The sequence below is a fragment of the Camelina sativa genome, chromosome 4 (genome assembly GCF_000633955.1).
Source record: "Camelina sativa cultivar DH55 chromosome 4, Cs, whole genome shotgun sequence".
NCBI lineage: Eukaryota > Viridiplantae > Streptophyta > Magnoliopsida > Brassicales > Brassicaceae > Camelina > Camelina sativa.
This window is the reverse complement of record NC_025688.1, coordinates 929,051-941,922: the sequence shown is the minus strand read 5'-3', so window position 1 is coordinate 941,922 and position 12,872 is coordinate 929,051.

Below are 12,872 nucleotides of genomic sequence, written 5' to 3'. Positions count from 1 at the left end.
GTCCAGCCCATGAATCCATCCTTAGGACCTTCTTTGTTTATTGATTTCTCTGTTTGAATATTTTTAATCGCTTGCTGTTTGATTTACTTTCCTTTGTTCTGTTCTGATTGTTGTTTCTGTTTATGTTCTGAGTTTTCAACCCACTCGACCTAGTACTTGATCGAGCATCCGATCGAGTGCTTGCTCGAGCATCATCCAGTGTTCGTGTTTATGTTCTGCATCTGCCCTGTTTTATTTCTTGTTTCATTCTAGTTTCATATTTGTTGCATTCATTGGTTTCTATTTGATTCTGTTTCTTTATTTGTCTTGCATTAGTTTAATATTAGTTCTTGTTTAGTTTCATTACTGTCTAGATCATACTGTTTACCTTGCATTTAGTGTCCTGTCTTGTTAGTTTTATCATTTTGCATTTCATTATTGTCATTAGGTTGTTAGTTCCAAATCATCATCATATTTGGCTTAACTTAGATAAGTGTTCACATCCTGATTGCTTGCATCACTCTCCTTTTGGATTGATATCTCTTATATTACAACAACATAAGAGTAATTGATAGCTCTTGCACCACACTAGACACACACTGATAACCATAATTTGGTGGTGTGATGAGATTGTGTAGAGCTATCAATTACTCTTATGTTGTTGCAGTATAAGAGATGTCAATCCATATGGAGAGTGATGCAAGCAATCAGGATGTGAACACTTATCTAAGTTAAGATGATTTGGGACTAACAATCCTAATGACAGAATGTAAATGCAGAAAGTAAAGATACTAGACAGGATACTAAATGCAAGATAAACAATATGATTAAAGCAGTAAAGAAACTAAACAAGAACTAGTATTAAACTAATGCAAGACAAGTAAAGAAACAGAATGAAAACTAATGAATGCAATAGATATGAAACTAGAATGAAACAAGGAATGAAATAGGGCAGATGCAAGACATAAACTAAAACTTCTGGAAGGAACTCGAGCAGGTACTCGATCGGATGCACGGTCGAGTGGGTATGAAACTCAGAACAGAAACAAACAAAATGATTAAAACAAAGCAGAGACGAAAGTAAATCAAGCAGCAAGTAATCAACAGGGTTTAAACAAAGAAATCAATAAACAAAGAAGGTCCTAAGGATGGATTCATGGGCTGGACTCAAGCTACGGTTATCTAAGCTGATCAACAAACCTCAATCAATAATGAGCTACCTCTAGACAATGATCTCCTAACACTTGTTAATCCATTCTCATGACAATAACAATCAAGCTTAAATACTGTTAGCCCTAGTTCTCACTAGCTATTACATATAAAAGCAGGCATTAAACAACAGATCATTCATGTCAAAAATCAACAAAACATCTAATCTCTTAGCATGCTTCATGATAATCTCTAGCATTAACCTTATCTAACTGTTTAAACATTGGTGTACTGCTAAACAACTTAAGATCTACCCTTACCCTCTCAGATATAAGAATAGCATAGAGCACATCTAACCCATAAGAGATATTAAAACAAACAAGCTTGATCAACAGAGACAACCATAACCATTATCCAGCCTAACCCATCCTTAAGAACCTAACAAACTACTCAGATCCACAAAACATCATGAACAAAATCATAAACCCAGAAAATGATAAAACTTGCATTATTAGATAGATAAAAGAGAGATCTACAATATTGATCAAAGAAACAAACCCAGATTCTTATTACTTTGAGAGTTATTAAACAAACAAGTAATGAACAATTCTGGGAAAACACAAAAATGCAAAAGAAAAGATGCAAAAAGTCAAGTACCCAAAAGGGGTAAAAACTAGGTTTAATAGATATTTTTTTTCCTAAAAGTCGGCTCTTTTTTTTTCCATGAGGTACAAGTGGTTTATATAGAAAAGAAGGGAAGCCCTAAAGTAGCTAGAAGACAAAATAGATAAGCGGCTCGGTCAACTCAACCATGTGCTCGGTCGAGTGCATGGTCGAGTGGCTTCTTCTTGTGCATCTTTACTCGGTCGAGTCCATCTCCTCACACGGTCGAGTGTCTAGTCGAGTGTGATGGTCGAGTGGACTCCCGGGTCTTGATTATCTTCTGCTCTAGCCTCTTTCAATGCTTCACTTGCTAGCTCTAATCCTCCTCAGCACTTCTCCATGGCCCTTGGGGTTCAAATCACCTGTTTATGCAAGAAACCATGCAAATGCAATGCAATTCTACTCTAATGCACAAACAGTATCTAAACTACTTAATAATGAACAAACTAGCTAATAAAACATGCAAAAGATGCAAATAAACTAAGATAAAACATGATAAAATATATGAACATCACACACACAAAAATATTACTATCAACATGGTAGCTGACCGAGCCGCCTCTCTATTTTGTCTTCTAGCCATTTTAGGGCTTCCCTTCCTTCCTATATATACCCTTTGTACCCTATGGCCGTAAAAGAGCCATTTTTCAGAGAAAAAAAATCTAATAAACCTAGTTTTTACCCTTTTGGGAATTATCTACTTTTTGCAATTATCATTAGCTTTCTTTTGTATTTTTCTTAAGATTTCTGATATTTGTTGGTTCCATAACTTTTAAAGTATCAAGAATCTGAGTTTGTTTCCTTGTTCAATATTGTAGATCTCTGTCTTATCTTTCTAATCATGCAAGTTTCATTAATTTCTGGGTTTATGATTTTGTTCATCATGTTTATTAGATCTGAGTAGTGTGTTAGGATCTTAGGGATGGATAAGGCTGGATAAGGATTATGGGTGTCTAACTGATCAAGCATGATTGTTTAAATGTCTCTTCTAGATTAAATGTGCTCTATGCTGTTCTTATATCTGAAAAGGTAAGGATAGATTTTAAGCTTCTTATCATCACACCAATGTATAAGTTGTTAGCCTAAGAGATTGGTTGTTTAAGGTTATTTTTGACATGTAATGATCTGGATCTTTAATGCCTGTTTTTATATGTCCTAGCTAGTGAGAACTAGTTCTAGGAGTATCTGAACTTGATTGCTATTGCCATGAGAATGGATTACTAAGGTTATGATATCATTGTCTAGAGATAACTCATTGTTGATTGAGGTTTGTTGATCAGTTTAGGTAACCATAGTTTGAGTCCAGCCCATGAATCCATCTCTAGGACCTACTTTGTTTATTGATTTCTCTATTTGATTATTGTTATTCGCTTCCTGTTTGATTTGCTTGCAACTGGTTCTGTTTTGATTGTTAAACTTTGTTCTGTTCTTCGTATCAATCCACTCCACCCTGTACTCGATCGAGTATACGATCGAGTGCTTGCTCGAGCTCCTTCCAGAGTTCTTGTTTATGTTCTTCATCTTTCTTGTTTTATTCCTGTTTCATTGCATTCACTCCTGTTTACTCATGTTGCATTCATTTCATAAGCATTTGATAGTTCTTATTCCTGTTTAGTATAATTTCATCTTTGTTTGCACTGTTCATTCGCATTTTGTCTCTTATCTTAGTAGTTTTACATTCTGCAGTTCATTATTGTCATTAGGTTGTTAGATCAAAACCATAATCATATTTGGCTTGACTTAAATTAGTGTTCACATCCTGATTGCTTGCATCACACTCATTATGGATTGACATCTCTTATATTACAACAACATAAGAGTAATTGAAACCTCTTGCATTTCATCTGATCATCTATCACTATCATTCCACACACCACAAAGTTGATGTTTCAGCTTCCTATGACATGACACACATCTACGCTAGGTCAAGCACAAATGCAAGTTTTTGGCAACGCACACTGTAACATCCGCAAACCGAAATCCCGGTTAAGGGGATGCATCGGTCGATGCACTATGTGCATCGGTCGATGCAAGCGGTTCTGCGCGTTTCGACTTGAGTGAAACACTGCGTTTTGGGTTAGGGAAAACCTTTAAACTCTGGTTTTGTCTCATTCGACGGATTTGGCCGTCTTTGAGAGAAAACAAGAGAGAAAATAGTTCTTATCCGTTCTTAATCGTCTTTGGGAGATTCTTGGAGGTTTTTTGTGTTTCCTGGTGAGATCTGAGGCTTAGAACGTTGTAGGAGTTTGCTAGGAGTTTAGATCTTGCGTTTTAGAGTCAGAATGGATCTTGTCAAAGGTAAGTGCAGGACCAAGGCTTATCTAGGCTGGAGATCTATCTAATTTGCTTGTTTTGTGTTATTAGACTTGTTAGAATGTTATTTGGGACGATAGGAAGCTTTCTTGTGGCTTGGGATTGAGTTTTGTGGTGTTAGGAACGACGATCCGGTGAGAAGCTTCGGAGGAAAACGATGCTTGGCATGTGCATCGGTCGATGCACTTTGTGCGTCGGTGGATGCAAGTGTGCGAGGACGGCGCGTAAAAACCTAAGGTTTTTGTGCTATGTCGAGCATGCGTCGGTCGAAGCAATGGGAGTATCGATCGATGCAAGTGAACCTTGCATCGGTGTATGCATATCATGCGTCGGTCCACGCAACCCCAACTGGTGTTGGTCGATGCATGGTTGGTGTCGGTCGATGCAGAGTCCTGGTTTGTTATTGTTGATTGTTGACTGTTGGTTGATGGTTAGAGATGTCTCTATTGCTTGTGTGTATAGCCCAGTAGATGGGAGGATTGCCTTACTGAGTGTTTATAAAATACTCATGCATTGCAATTTGTGTTTGTGGTGCAGGTAAAGGCAAAGTGTGATAGTGAAATCAAGGCAATGAAGAGGAGGATGTTCTAGGGACTCAACTAGATATTGTTTGGCATTGCTAGGTTGCTAGAGTTGGGTCATTAGAAACATTGCTAGGTTGCTGGTTCAATAATTCCTGTTGGTTGAATTTTGGATATTGTTATGTTATAATTATTTGGATTATTATTGGGATATTTATTGGATATTGGAATTGGTTATTTCCGCTGTAGATTGTGATTTTGGTTAGGTGGCTAGTGGGTATGGGACCACTAGTTGTAGTTTATTTATTATTATTATTATATTTATTATTTATTAAAAAAAAATGGGTGAGGTCGTTTTAGTTTGGTATCACTAGGCTTTGTGCTATAGATTTTTGGGATTTGCATGCTTTGATTGATTATGGGAGTTAGTCAATTGTCTGTGGCATGGAGTCCTAGAACATCCTCTTCGAGCCTACTGTGTGATTCCACGGTGAGTTTACGTTTTTCTGTAATGTTAGTTTTGCTTGCTTAGTCTTCCGCTCATGGTAGTGCAGATGACTAGAGGTGATGCTGTTGCTGATCGTGGACGCGGACGTGGTAAAGGACGCAGATGTGTTAGGGGCAGAGGCCCAGCAATGAGTGAGACTGCGGACCGGAGTGTGACTGCTGAGGGTGTCGACGAGTTGCAGGGTGTCCAGGAGGATTCCGTGAGTGTGGCCAGAGGGGGTGGTATTGATGCTCAAGAGGCCGGTTATGCTAGGGTCTCGGGTGTGGGAGCACCAGTGGGTGGAGTCCCTGGAGTTAACTTTGCTGATTTGTTGGCACAGATTTTGGATCAGTTGCCACCTGTGGCACAGCTCATGCTCAGCTAGTACTGCGGATGGGGGAGCGCATTCTCGTTATGTGGCCATGTTGAGGGAGATGCGTAGCCTTGATACTGCATGGTTTTTGGGTGGTACAGATCCTACTGCTGCTGATGAGTGGAGGACGAGTGTGGAACGTAACTTCAGACTCTGAGATGTCCTGAGGAGTTTTGGGTGGACATAGGTGTTTACAACCTGATTGGTGATGCTCAGGTGTGGTGGAGATCAGTGGCTGCTAGGAGGGTGCCAGTTTCTGCAGTTGTCTCAGGGGACGCGGTCAGTGCACAACCAAATACAACCATAAAACATGAAAACAAAAGAATCTCAGGCCTAGATCAGCCATAGTCATGCGCTCGCCTCTTTTGCAGAAAGTTTGTGACCAAAAATGACGAATCCACACCCAAACAAACCTTCTATCACGCCTTTAGCCCTGGATCTTCATTCACACAGAAAGATCTCACAAGGAAAGGCACAAAAACTCCAAAATTTCCCAAAAACTATATTCTCTCTTCTAACTCTCTGGAAAGCGACAATGAGTGGCTGCCCAATCCCAAAACTCGACTTTCCACTTAAATACCTAGGTTTAGGGTTTCCCAAACCTAACCGATCTAATTTTGTTGATTTTATAACAAACTAGTCGAAACAGAAATCGTTGGGGTTGACCAACACCCTCTTTAGTGTCGATCAACACCCATTCCTAAAACCGACTATTGGGTTCACAGATGTTACACCTTTTGTGGTGACTCATAAATCATCTACCATTACTTGGGAAATGCCATTATGGAGCGCTCACTCAAAGAGATATCAGAGATACAATGTTACTTATAGGATATTATCTCGTGGGTGATGTTTTGCATTGTATAGTGTCCAACCTTAGCATTTTTAGGTCTTTAACTTTAGATATTTACATTTAGGTTATTTAGGGTGTTGCATTGTTGTGTTGTTGCATTTTAGATCAAAATAGGTGCCTTTGAGCCTTAAAAGAGCAAGAATGAGGAGGAACCCAAGCATGTGCCCGATGGTGTGATCGTGCAAGAAGAGCAATTTGAGGCCTTAATCCGATCAAAAAGATCTAAGTGTAGGAGAACCAACCCGAAGCCCAACCCGAGGAGGTGCTCAACCCTAGGCTCGTGTAGGCCCTCAGACAATGCTGTGCGGTTATATCAAAGGTTTTCCATATATAAACCCTTTCCTATTTTTTCACGACAAACACGCCACACAATATATCTAGAGAGAAAGCGAGAGTTACGAAGAGAGAGAGAGAGAGAGAGAGAGAGAGAGAGAGAGAGAGAGAGAGAGAGAGAGAGAGAGAGAGAGAGAGAGAGAGAGAGAGAGAGAGAGAGAGAGAGAGAGAGAGAGAGAGAGAGAGAGAGAGAGAGAGAGAGAGAGAGAGAGAGAGAGAGAGAGAGAGAGAGAGAGAGAGAGAGAGAGAGAGAGAGAGAGAGAGAGAGAGAGAGAGAGAGAGAGAGAGAGAGAGAGAGAGAGAGAGAGAGAGAGAGAGAGAGAGAGAGAGAGAGAGAGAGAGAGAGAGAGAGAGAGAGAGAGAGAGAGAGAGAGAGAGAGAGAGAGAGAGAGAGAGAGAGAGAGAGAGAGAGAGAGAGAGAGAGAGAGAGAGAGAGAGAGAGAGAGAGAGAGAGAGAGAGAGAGATTTTTACACTTTTACAAGCTTTGTTAGGATTTCTTAATTCCTTTTTTCAATACTTTTTACTCAGATTCTGTACCACATTCCACCACTTTCGTTTTCTCTACTGTTTTCGATTTTACCTATTTGTTTCAATACTTTTTATGCAATCGTTATTCATATCTCTGTCTAAGTCGATTTCTATGATGTTTGAGCAGTGAACCAAGATTTCTTAGGATGTGATAGGCTAGTAAGTGTTCCTGATCGATTTGGATGTTTTAGATTGATTTTTCTTATTAAATAATTCCCTTCTGGATTAGTGTTCTGAATGCTAGTTTTAGACCAAGAGGTTGAGACTAGATCTAGGGTGTTTCCGCATCAAGAGATGTTTGTTGAAACACTAGAACCATCTAATGCCAGAGATCTATTCACTTAGCCTAAGAGATTATACGAGTAAGGAACTCATTGACATTAGTGGATCAGATGTTATTGCCTGCTTGGTCATGTTTCTCAAACGAGAGTTGGGTAGGGAAGTGATTAAGTTTGAATGTTTCTACTATGAGAATGGATTAGCAAGGGTTAGAGATTCACTGTCTAGGGAATAAATTGCTTGAGGCATGTAAGACGTTCTCAGTCAATTAGGAATACTTATGAACCAATTATCCCATCCTTAGGAGCTTTCGTATTTGATGTGTGTGGTTTTTCACTTCAAAATCTTTTACCTTAAAAGACCACACAACTGCTGAAAGTGCACAGCTAATCAGTAGTAATATTTAAGGATCGATCCCACAGAGAGAGAGTTGTTGTTCAACGGAATCCAATGGAGGTAAGTAAGGCTAGGACTCATAAACACAAGTTCTGGGTTGGAACTCGAGCAGGCACTCGATCGAGTGCAGGGTCGAGCTGGACAAATACGCAAAACAGAGCAACACAAGAAAAACAGAGCAATAACAAAACGAATCAAACAACGATCAAACAACATGATTTAAGCTAAGAAATCAATAAACAAGGAAGGTCTTGAGGAGGGATTCATGGGCTGGACTATGATTGAGGTCATCTAACTTGGTCAACATATCTCAAACAACTTGAGCTAATCTCTAGACATATATTTCTAGGACATGTTTAATCCACTCTCATGGCAAGAAACAATCAAACTCATGCATCTCTAGACTTGTTCTCACAAAGTAAAGAATCTACACAAGCAGGCATTAAGCAATATGTCAAAAATCAAACAAGACTTCTAATCTCTTAGCAAGCCTAATGATAGTCTCTAGATCTAGCCTTATCTATGCTCCTTAGACATTGGTGTGATGCTAAGAGGCTTGAAATCAGATCCTACCCTCTCTGATATAGGATTAGCATTAAGAACATCTAGCCTAGAAGAGATCTACAACAATCAAGCTTGACCAAATCAAACAAACCTCAAACACGACCCAGCTTAACCCATCCTCAAGATCCAAAGCAACTACTCACAAGAACACATGATGAACAATAAAGTCATAAACCCAGAAAATACTGAAACTTGCATGATTAGAAAGATAAATCAAAGATCTACAACACTGAAGAAAGAACCAAACTCAAATTCTCAATATTAAGAAAGTTATGAAACCAACAATATTGAAGAATTTAGTCTTTTTCTCCTTTAAAAGAAGTACAAGATCTAAGAAAATAAAAGTGCGAAAGGAATAATCCCAAAAAGGTAAAAACTAGGTTTTTGACTCTCTAAAGAGCTGGACTCTTTTGGTGGCTGCAGGTACAAGCCCTTATATAGAAAAAGTAGTGGAAGCCCTAAAAACGCTAAAAGACAAAATAGCCAGGCGGCTCGACCAACTCGACCTGGTGCTCGGTCGAGTGACCGGTCGAGTTGGCTCCTCTTGTGCTCCTCCCACTCGGTCGAGTCCCTCTCAGCACACGGTCGAGTGTCTGGTCGAGTGGGCAGTCGAGTTGGACTCCGGACCTTGGTTCTTCAGCCTTAGCTCTCTTGCTTTCTCCTCATGATTGCTTCACTTCTCCTCAGCATTGCTTCCATGCTCCTTAAGCTCCAAAATCACCTGTTTATGCATGAAAAGATGCAAATGCAATGCAACTAAACTCTAATGCAAGAACAGTCCTAAAGCTATGCAATAATGGTCAAAATGGATAGCAAAAGATGCAAAAGATGTGAATATATTAAGGGAAAACAGGGTAAAATATATGAACATCATATAGTTTCAGAGCTTGATTCTTCTTCTCCTAGATGTGAGATGTCGTGTGGTGGTGAGGCTTCAAGAGTTGTTACAGCAAAACAATCCTTGGTAAGGATCGAAACTTCTTCTTCTTGAGATTTCTCTTGCAAATCGGGTTTAGAACTCATGGTCTCCATCGAAACTTGTAGCTTGTCTCTTAAAAAATCTTTTTTAGGTTCTTCGTGTTCTAGGGGAACTTCTCTCACGTCGAGATGCTGTGGAGGAGGAGTAGGGTTCTCCCTTGTTTTTATAGGGCCAAGAATTACTTTTTCTAAAAGGAAACATGAAAATTTTCCTTTTTCATCAAGAATTTCCTTTTTTCTTCCTTCCTCTTCTCCATCGATCGGGTTTTCTTCTTTGGTGTGTCCAGCAACACACGAGATTGAGCTCTATAGATTGGACTTGATCCTCTTTTCCATGACAGCTTGCTTAGCTCCAATGTTAGACTCAAGTAGTGGAACAAGAAAATTAGTGAACTCTTCGGTTAGAGTGTCTCCCAAGGTGTTGAATCGTTTGCCAATCTCTTCCACTTTGGTTTCAGTTTTATTAGCTCTCTCTTCATACTTCTCCATATGGTTGCAAAGGTCGAGGGTCTTGTTAAGAATGGCTTCGGAATTGTTGCAGCAACGGCTCTCCAAGGCATTAATCTTTATGTCGCAATTGCTAATATCCTTAGCATTCTCTTTTATCTCCTTTGATAGTTGAACTTTTTCTTTTTCAAGACAATGGATCTTCCTCTCCAAGGCTTCAGCAGTTTGAGAACTTTCCTCCTCTATTCTTTTAACTTCAACAGCAATATCATCCATTCTTCGAAAATTGTCTTGGTAGACTTGGTGTGGGAGTCGGAAAGGATCTCGGTAGGAATGGTTGAAATTGGCTACGGCTCTCCTTGGATAGGGTCTTTGAAAACGTGATGGACGGTGACTTGGGACAGGTTCCCAATCTTTCTAAACTTCAAATGGTGCTGGAGATGGTCGGGTCCTAGGGTTACCTTGGTAGATAGCTTCTCCTTGGTGTTGAAATTGTCGAAAATTGCGGTTTCCGGTAGCTTCTTCACTAGGGATCTGATATGTCATGCAACAGTAGAAGTCTTTGAGCTCTTCTTCTCCATCTTCTTTAGCAGATGACAGATCATAGAACTCATCATTCTCCATTGGCGAATCTTCATATTGGCTCTCCTTGGATTTTTCTTCAAAGTAAGCATCTCCTTCATCGGTTTGGTAGTACTCTTCTCTAGTCCACTCCTGTGACTTGTTAGGATCGGTTAGATCATCACATGAGGCTCCATGTTCCTCTTCAGCATCAGAAGGTTGATATAGTTGATCATCACTCCAGTTATTGCATTCACCGGATTTGTTGAACATGGCTTCTACTTTCCACTCTAGGCGGCTCTCAATGGTGTCAATGGTGAAGCCTATATTGATAAGCTTCGTACCATGATCTTGTATATCCTACATATGGTCTAAAACTTGATTGTTGATGGCATTGATTGATTCCTCCAAGTGTGTGACGTCCTTGGTGATAGCTTCGAGTTGGGCTCCAAACTCAATGCTCATCTTGTCCAATTTAGCATTTAGAACTCTATCAGCCTCCTCTTGACTTGATATAAGTTCATCCATCATCTTCATGAGCTTGTCTTCATTGTAAGAGCTCCTTGAAGTGATTGGTTTTCGATTTTCGTAGAAAAAGTTTTCATTGACATCGACTTGCATGACTTCTTGCGGATCAAGGTGTTGGTCCGTGGCAAAGCATGGCACGTCCGTGTGGTACGGCGTGTAAGAGTGTTCAGCTCGGCAGTAATCTGGTCCCATAGGTGCTCGGCCTCCAGAAGGTCGAGTGAAAGCACTGCGACAAGGTCGCCTAAGTGATGGTACAATGCTTGGTCCAGAGTGACCAATGCTTGAACCTTGCAGCGAGTGGGCTTGCAGACCGGATGGGTCTCCGTCCGTGGCTCGGTAGTGTAACATAAGCTCGGCTATTGTGAGATTCTCAAAATCTCCTGGGAGAGCGTCGAGGTTCATCCTCAAGGTCTCCTGAAACAATTGAAAAACAAAAAGAAAAATTAAAAAGCAAGGTGTCCTAGACGTTACTCTAGTTCCTAGACTCTTGTAAACAACAATCTCTCCCCGGCAACAGCGCCAAAAAGCTTTGATGTGTGTGGTTTTTCACTTCAAAATCTTTTACCTTAAAAGACCACACAACTGCTGAAAGTGCACAGCTAATCGGTAGTAGTATTTAAGGATCGATCCCACAGAGAGAGAGAGAGTTGTTGTTCAACGGAATCCAACGGAGGTAAGTAAGGCTAGGACTCAATAAAAAGGGGGTTTTGGTTGTCACAGTTGTAGCAAGCAAATGAATGTAAATAAAAGTGCAAGTAAATAATAAAACAAGCGTCAAGGGGAATCGCAGGGGTTCAATGATCTATCTATCTAGGAATGTTTAGGGTTAGTTTTTCTATCTAAAACTCGGACTACGAAACACTAATAAACCGTTAACTTAAAGTTCTCAAGCTAACCGTCTAAGATCACTACACCCCGTAACTCAACTGTCGCAGGCTACGACGCATAACTTCCGGATGGTTGGATGGATCGACTTGATTCCACTTCGAGGAGAAACATGACTCTCTCAGATTTCCATAGAAACCTGTAAAACCTTCTTGAAACCTAAAATTCTTGATAATAGACATTAAAGCCTTGAAATCATATCAAACTCATCCTAAATACATACTAAAACTATAGCTAAAATTTGTAAAATAATGATGTTATCAGTATTTCATTGATTGACTTGCATAGTTCTGATTGCATTCTACCTGCTAGCATTACAACCATTTGGATTGATAACCCTTTGTACTACAACTGCATAGGGAATTGATACCGTGAAACGACCCGATTCGTTTTTTTTAAATAATAAATAAATAACTCAAAATATCTTTTTAAATATGCAGAAATTCAAATCACCAAATAAGCAGCGGAAAATAAGAATAATAATAAACCAATAATTAACCAGAATCATAGACCAAGAACTAGCAACTTAAACCATGGTTCTAACCTTAACATTGCAATTCTAACAACCTAGCAGAAACTAAAGCATAATAACTAAGTCCCTAGAACATCCTCCTCTTCATTGTCATGATCCCACGGTCACACTTTGCCTCTATATTCACTACAAACACAATGAAATGCGTAAGTATTACCAGAAATACCCAGTGAGGCGATCCTCCCATCTACGAGCTATAAAGCAAATAAAGAGTACAAAAATACATAAAATATAACAAACCAACCATTAAACAGAACAACCGATAAAACTTTCACCACACATACACATCATCACACAAAACAAGTCATACAACCCAATCACTTATATAAGCTCATGGTCATGCACTCACCTTAACAAGTGATTCATGAAAATAACTACAAAAAAAATAGAGGGCCTCCAAATGCTAGGAACAACCAAACTCGCTCCTACAACCAATCACAACAACAAACAAGCCTTGAAACCAAACTGCCAGGAAAAACAGAAAAGAACAATTTCTTCAGTG